We start from the raw sequence: 9053 nt of genomic DNA on the forward strand, positions 1-9053 counted from the left end.
TTCAGTGCATGTCACCTTATTAAATATCTGTGACCCTGAAAAAAAAACAAAATTATTTTCCAAGAGACTGAATACATAAAGACAAGAGTGGTGGTTACAGGATGGTTCAGAGTTAACTATAGGATATTCAATATGAAACAATTTTATGGAAGTAATTCTATGGTATTAAAGGCAATTACTAAAAGGAAAGTCTTCCCATCTAACACTGAAAACGGGATAGGAAAGGATAGGATAATTTAATGCAAGTCAAAAAATGGTCTCAATGATATGAGTTTTGGTGGGCATTAGGGAGTTTTAATTTCCTGACTAGACTGTTTCTAAATGTCCAGTGAAGTTACTTTGCCCTGAAGAAGCTTCATATGACTCATCATATTCCTCAACCTATACTTTCACATCTCCAATGCCCTACATACATTGCAGGCTAATTCCCCAAATGTATATCATCAGTGATTTAAACACAGTTATTGATAAGGCCCAGTCATATGTGAGGAGTCTTTGAAAATATCTCTGATGGTATAAAGGTCTTTTCCTAACTATACCATGTAACATAGAAAACTTATACAGTTACCAAAACATTTTTGTTCTCAAAAGTGTACAAACTGAAAATTGGTAACTTTATCCAATTAAGTAAAAGATAATAAAACTGTGGCTGCACCATTTTTAGACAGCCCCAATCTTTCCCCAGTACTAAGAATTGAAGTAAAGTGGTCACACTTGCATTTGCCTTGTAGTTTATTTTTCTGATAGGATCTCATGCTAATTTTTTCAATTGACCTTGAAAATTAATAATCCAGTTACTACATCTCAAGTAGCTGATACTATTATGACATCTGATCTGCAGAATATTTTCCTTTATGTCACATAAAAAATAATTACAAATGTGGAACGTTTTGTTTCTTTACTAGCTTTACACAAAGTATTATCATATTGCTTTTAAGTTAGAGAATTAAGGTGACCAATAAATCTAACTAAACAGTCTTGAGCCAGAAGAAATGCAGTATGATTCTTTCAATTGCATTCATTTCATATATTCAAATACCCAAAGATTCCATCAAGATTTTTACATAATCCAAATTTCTAATTAAAGTTACCAAAGGATTTTATGCTACATTTTCTGAATATATTTCTTTCCCCATAAAATAGAAGCACCAAGTATAAATACACAGATTGAACAATTAGATTAACAACTCTCTGAGGAAGACATATTGGCAGCCTCATTTCTTGCTGGGGGCAAAAACAGATTTCAAAGTCTGTGATTATGTGGAGTCAGAAAAATACTAAAAATAAACAAAATTTAACCTCAACACAGTTGCTGTTGACTCATAACTATAAATTGAGCTAATCAAGAAGCTGAGATCTGGAGGATTAGTTTTCATTGTGAGGAAGGGCTGTGAAACTCCATAGTAAAAGTATCATTAAATAATGGTAAGACTAAGAAAGAAGATGGCACTGAAACGATAGGGACCCAACCTAGCTCTCTCCTACAAAAAGAGAACTGGAGAATCCCAGAAGCCAACTATCTTCAGAAATCAACAACTACACATTTAAGAAGCAACAGAGAATTATACAAACGAGAAGGAAAAGAAACACAGATAAACTTATAACCAATGCTCTCAAAGAGTTCGAAACATGAGGACCTCTCCTCCACCGAGTTTCCCCCAAACTCCTCTGCAAAGCAGAGCTGATGGCAAGCTACAGAACTTAACTCAGACTTCTCTCACTCATGCCCAAGAAACATTGGCAAACATTGGAAGTGACAAGGAATTCAGAATCCTACCCCTTCCCCGAACAGCCTCCTCTCCCGGGCCATTGAGACTGGAGACTGACAGGCAGGAGGGTCTTAGACCCAGCACCCCAACAGTGGGTGTGGGGTGTCACTGTTCATACCTGCCCAACAGCCCTCTCCCCCAGGCCAATTAAACTGGAGTCTGAGGGGCACTAAGATCCAGCATCCCAACAGCAGATGGGGTTGTGTGTGCATGTGCTTGCACCTGAGTGAGCCAAAACCTAGTGGGCTGACCTATTGCTGAGAGCCTCTGGCAAGCCTGCACCAGGGTAGCCTCCCAACTGAGACACAAAAAGATGTACAGCTAAAAACAGCCCTGTAGTTCCAGTAGAAATCAGGGGTATGCTCTGCCCTAGTACGAAAAACAGAAAGAGCAGGGATAGCAACCCAAAACACAACAGGAAACTGGAGGGCAAGCTAGAAAGGCATTGCACTACCCTACTGCGGAAACCTCCAGAGCCCATATCCTCAACTGGGCTCAGCCCTGGGTACAGGACAAGAATTTCCATCAAGAAACTATCAATAAGCATTAAGGGGAAAGAGGGGGGGAGAGAGAGACAGAGAGAGAGAGAGAGAAAGGGGGGGAGGGAGAAACACAGGAGGAAAAATAAATAATGACAAAGCATGCTAACCATTTCTCCATAATTTCCCTAAATGTAAACTGGCTGAACAATCCAATCAAAAGATTGGCTTAAGAAACAAGACCCATCAATATGCTGTTTCCAAGAGACCCACTTCACTGCCAAAGACAGAAACAAACTCCAAGTGAAGGGATGGAAAAGAATTTTCCACTCCAATGCACTGTGCAAAAAAAGTGGTGTAGCAATCTTAATCTCTGACAAAATTAACTTCTCAGTAAAACCAGTACATAAAGATGGCCATCCCAGATTACTAACGGGGTCAATTCATAACCAGAATATTACAGTTATAAACATTTACTCCCCCAACATGGAAGCACCTAATTATGTCAAGCAAGCTCTCTTAAAGTTACAGGACACAATAGATTCAAACAGTCATAGTTGGAGACTTCAATACGCCATTCTCGCCAAAAGACATATCAGCTCAACAAAAGAAAAGCAAAGACATCTCTGAGTTAAATGACACCATAGCCCATCCGGGCTTAACAGACATACACAGAGTATTCCACCCAACTGCAAAACACTACACACTTTTCTCAGCAGCCCATGGAAAATAATCCCCAAAAGATCTATAATAGTTCACACAAAGAACTTAAGCAGATACAAGAGGACTAATATAATCCTCCGCATTCTGTCTGATCACAGTGGTATCAGGCTAGTTCTAAACAACATAACAAAGGGTAAAAAGTACTCAAACATTTGGAAGCTGAATAACACACTTTTGAATAACTCCTGGGTTACAGAACAAATCAAAGAAGAAATTCAAAACTTTCTTGAATGTAATGACAATCAAGATACATCACAAAGAAACCTATGGGACACAGCAAATGCAGTTTTAAGGGGCAAATTTATTGCACTGGGAGCCCATATTAAAAAGACAGAAGAAGCGCATGTAAACAACCTAAAGAAGCAATTGAAGCACCTAGATGAGCAAGAAAAAGTTAACTCTAAAACAACTATAAGGGAAGAAAAAACAAAAATAAAATCAGAAATATCAGATTGAAATAAGATCAATTATACATAAAATTAATAAATCAAAAAGTTGATTCTTTGAAAGAGTCAACAAAATCGACAGACCCCCAGCAAGATTAATCAAAAAAAGGAGAGGGGATACCCAAATAAACAAGATTAGAAATCCTATGGGAACAATCACCACTGATATTCAGGAAATTCAGTCCATTATGAACAAGTACTTCCAGGGTTGAGAGTTTAAAGAAACAGGAAACTTTAGTAGAAATAGATGAATTTTTAAATAAATATAGGTACCCACATTGAACCACGAAGACAAGTCAACTGAAAAAGCCAATTTCATACAATAAGATAACAGCAATCAGAGACATGCCAACCAAAAAGAGCCCAGATCCATATGGTTTCACTATGGAATTCTATAAGACTTTGAAAGATGAATTCATACCTATACTCTTGACACTCTTCTGAGAAATAGAAGCAGAAGGATGTCATACTCATCCCCAAACCAGGGAAAGACCCAGCAAAAAAAAAAAAAAAAAAAAAAAGAGACTACAGATCCTTCTCTCTAATGAACACAGACGCAAAGCTCCTCAATAAAATACTAGCCAACAGAATCCAGAAACAAATTTTTAAATTATACACTAAGATCAAGTAGATTTCATCCCGCAGATGCAAGACTGGTTTAACATTTGCAAATCTATTAATGTAATACATCATATCAGGACAGCTAAGGTTAAGAGTCATAGGATAATTTCTCTGGATGTTGAGAAGGCATTTGACAAAATATAGCATCCATTCATGTTGAAAGTACTAGGAAAAAATATAAATAGGAGATACATTCCTTAAAATAATTAAAGCCATATATGAAAAACCTTCAGCCAGTATCATACTAAATGGAGACAGACTAGAACCTTTTACCTTAAAATCAGGAACTAGACAAGGGTGCCCACTCTCTCCACTTCTCTTCAATATAGCGCTGGAAACCTTGGCCAGAGCAGTAAGGGAAGAGAAGGACATCAAAGGATCCACATAGAGAAAGATGAAATTAAACTATCCCTACTCGCTGATGCCATGACCTTATATCTGAACAACCCAATAAACTCCACTGCCAAACTCCTAGAACTAATAAATCACTCTAGCAAAGCAGCAATATACAAAATCAACCTGAAAAAGTCAGCAGCTTTTCTGTACACCAACAATCCAAAAATAGGAGAAATCAAGAATATGATCCCATTTGCAATAGCCCCCCAAATAATAAAATATTTAGGAAGTAACCAAAGATGTAAAGGTATTATTTAATGAAAAGCCTAAAGAAAGAAATTAAAGAGGATACCAGGAAATAGAAAGACATCCCATGCTCATGGATAGGGAGAACCAACATAGTGAAAATGGCCATACTGCCAAAATTGATATGCAAATTCAATGCAATCCACATCAAAATCCCAAAGATATTCTTTACTGAAATACAAGGTGTGATCCAAAGATTCATATGGAACAACAAAATACCTAGAATAGCCAAAGAAATTCTAAACAAATGAGCAATGCAGATGGTATTACAATACCAGATTTCAAGCACTACTGTAGGCCCATAATAACAAAAACAGCATGGTATTGGCACAAAAATAGACCAGAAGATCAATGGAGCAGAATAGAATAAAACCACATATCTATAGTCAATGTACATTCAACAAAGGATGCAGAGATATACAGTAACAAACACAGACTATTCAAATACTGGTGGTAGAAAAACTGGGCAGTCACATGCAGAAAATCCAAAATTGATCCCAGCCTATCACCATGCACAAGCACTAACTCAAAATGGATCAAAGACCTCAATATCAGACCTGGAACCCTGAAACTGCTACATGATAAGAGTAGGAGAGACATTGGAACTCATAGACAAAGGCAAAAACTTCCTGAACAGAATCCCAGGGTCACAAGATTGGAGAGAGACTCGACAAATGGGACTACCAAAAAATAAAAATTTTCTGCATAGACAAAGGCATAGATACTAAAGTAGAAAGACAGCCAACCAACTGGGAAAAGATATTTACCAATAATACATTAGACAAATGTTTAATATCCGGTATCTACAGGGAACTCAAGAAATGAATCCCAGCCAAACCCAACAAGCCAATCACTAAATGGGCAAGGGAATTAAAGAGAGACTTATCAGAAGGAGGTTAAAATGGGGGGAAAAACATATGAGGAACCCCACTGCACTACTGATGGGCATGTAACTAGTACAGCCAATCTGTAGGGCAGCTTGGAGGTTTCTTAAAAAACTGAAAATAAACTTTCCCTAGGATACTGCTATACTGCTCCTGGGCATCTACCCTGAGCATCATAACCCAGGGTATGCGACGGACACCTGTTCAGCCATGTTCATCCCTGCACTATTCACAATAGCCAAACATTGAAAGCAACCTATATGCCCTACTACAGATGAATGGATACAACACATGTGGTACATATATACAATGGAATTCTGCATCGCCACTAGACAAAATAAAATAATGGCATTCACTGGGGAGTGAATCATATTCAGTGAGATAAGTCAAGACTAAAGGAACAAAGGCACAAGGTATCCAAAATACGTGTATATTAGATCCAAACAGTACAAGAGCAAGGATTCAATATTCGGGTACTCAAGGTTATGGACATGGTCTTGGAGATATAAACATAGCTACATAGACATAAAAATCTATGATGTGATATATACTCTATAGGCATAATGTTATATAGGTTAACATGTATCTATGACATACAAACCCTCAGTTTAATTTTAATTATGTTCTAAAAATCTATGTGCCAGTGTTTGCATATAGAGATTCTCTTCTTGAATACATGTTCGTTAAACATGACATTTGAAATATGATGTAAAAAATCAGTATTAATAAAATCTTTACAAAAAATGGTAAGGCTAGATGGGTGTGGCTCAAGTAGAACATCAGCTAAGCAAGCAAGTTAAGTGAAAAATGCCAGGCTCTGCTTTCAAGACCTTGTACCTGCAACAAAGAAACAACGAAATGTTGCTTTGCAATACCATGGTTTAGTTAATAATTTTTCTGTGTTTTGTTTCATCTCTTTCATGACGTTACAATAAATATAGTTTAGGCAAATCCCATCTTGAAATGAACATCTGAAATAATGGAGTCACCAATACTGTGTGTCTCCACGTTCTGGATTGGTTCAGGGATTGAGTCAATGGTCCACAGGCAAACCGATAGAATGAGTAAACAGATTCATGAAAGAACTTATTGTGAGATTGTCTCCCGGAGACAACTTCCAATTTCCCCTCTTGGAAAATGAGAAGTTTCGCAATCAGTAGTCCACAAACAAGAACAAGAGTCATAGGATTCAATTCAATTGTGAAGGGTTGGAGAAGCACAGAAGTTGATGGTGTCATTGGAAGTCTGATTTTAAAAAAGCCCCAAATCCCAAAGTAAGGCACTGCTGAGGCCTTTTCCAGAATCTAAAGGCCATAGAATAAGACATGTTGATATCCAGAGAAGACAGGTTTCAGATTTTCAAAGAGGAAAGGGGAAATGTTTTCTTTCTCCACTTGTATTTTAGATTGTCTCTCTGTGTCACATACTGATGAGATATCATAGGAAATATACTTTCAGATCTTGAGTTCCATTAGCACTACCTTCTTATTAATAGTATGTTCATATTGATGTTGCTGACATGAAAATGCCAAGGTTGGCCGGGAGCATGGTGTAATGGTCGTGTGCTCCTCCAGCATGCATGAAGCCCTGGGTTCAATTCCCTGGAATCACATATACAGGAAAAGTGGTGCCATCGCTCAAATGGCAGAGTGCTAGCCTTGGCCAAAAAGTGTCCAAGGACAGTGCCCAGGCCCTGAGTTCAATCCCTAGGACTGGCAAAAAAAAAAAAGAAAATTCCCAGGCTTATGTGACTGTAAGTAAATTATCATTCAATGAGAATTATGTCTTGTGACTAGTAGGAGCAATGATCTATATTCCTAGGTGTTCTGATTTTGTTATTTGTTATCTTTCTATACTTGACTTACCCCTATTTCATTTCTCAGTTATTTTTGCCACTTTCATTGTACTTGTTGTAAGCAGCTTCATTTCCTTGGTTAAAAAATAGCAATAATGTTTCTTTCTTCTGATTTAATGATTTTAATAAGAAATTTGTTTCTATTTTTAATATAAATCTTCAATCACATGTATGTGTGAATTTTAATACTTACTCAGTTTGAACAGGAATAGAGACATAGTGGAAATTATTTTAATACAGTTTTCCTTATCTGCAATTTTCAATGAATTATACAACAAAAAAATCTTTTATTTTCCTTTTAGCTCAGAGATTCATAAGGACTTCTTAAGCCCATGAAAGAAACAAGATAAATAAAAAGATTTCTAAAGGGGATACAAATTAATAAATTCTAAAACCCTTCACTAATCCCATATAAGAAATTATTTCTTTGAAAATCTCCTGCAAATCCACTATTCAGACCTCCATGGTTTATTCAATAACAGTGTTTAAGTTTGCACTGGTCCCAGAGTAAGTTGCCATTCTGTAGCATGGTTTCAGTGTTCAGCTTGTAATTAAGCACTTGAGGCTTGAGAATATACTTATTAGGGCATCAACCTCTTGCATAACTTTCTCGCTTTCCTTTGAATAAATATTATGAAATGTCAGCATGAGTGATAGAGTTACAGAATGAACTATGCTTAGTGAATTGGTCAGCATTATCCACTTTCTATTCTGCTTGGGAGACAATGTTGAGATTATGTAAATTAACCTCCTTTGTCATTTTCTAAAATTTCCTTCCTTGGTTCTGGATGTTTAGGAATGTATTTACTTTTATACAAGGAAAATTAGGGACAGATTTTTGCTCTATGGATACCATAGGCATTTATAAACCCATAAGGGTGATATTCTATTTATGTAGGACAATATGATACATAAAATGAGACTAAATTCATGTGATATGGTAGAATTTACCAATTTGAAAGGGAAATGAATATTTAAAAGTGATTTCATTCAGATCTCTTATTTTGTAATTGAGACAGTTAACCAGGAAGCTAAGTAGCTTTTAACAGTTACTGTGGCCATCAGTTTTTTCATTACTGTGACAAGTTCTTGAGTCTAAGGATTATAAAAAAGGAAATATGGATCATATTTATAGAAGTTTACATCTATTGGGTTGTCTCCATTGCTTTATTCTTAAAACAGCTCAAAATCATCCTGGCAGGAAGCACACACTCACTTCATAGTGGCCAGAAAGCAAAGCAGAATCAGAGAGAAAGGGAAAGAAAGACACTGAGAGGTAAAAAAGTCAGAGAGTAAGAGCAAAGGAGGGTGAAAACAAAGAAGCAGAAGAGGAAGAGGAGGAGAAGGAGGAGGAGGAGATGGAGGAGAGGTAGGAAGAGGAGGAGAAGTTGGAGGAGGAGGGGGAGACAGGGGGAGGAGGCGGGAGGAGGAGGGGGAGGAAGAGGGGGAGGAGGAAAAACAGTAACAACAAGAAACTCTTCAAAAGAATGCACTCAGTTAGTTCCTTCCTCCAAACTGGTCCTGCTTCCAAAACTGTTTACCAAATCCTCAAATAACATCACCATTTGGGGACCAGAACATGGTGAGGACATTTCTTATTCAAACCGTTACAATCACAAAGAATTCGCAAAGGT

This window comes from Megascapheus bottae, chromosome 12 (genome assembly GCF_031878675.1).
Source record: "Megascapheus bottae isolate mThoBot1 chromosome 12, mThoBot2.hap1, whole genome shotgun sequence".
NCBI lineage: Eukaryota > Metazoa > Chordata > Mammalia > Rodentia > Geomyidae > Megascapheus > Megascapheus bottae.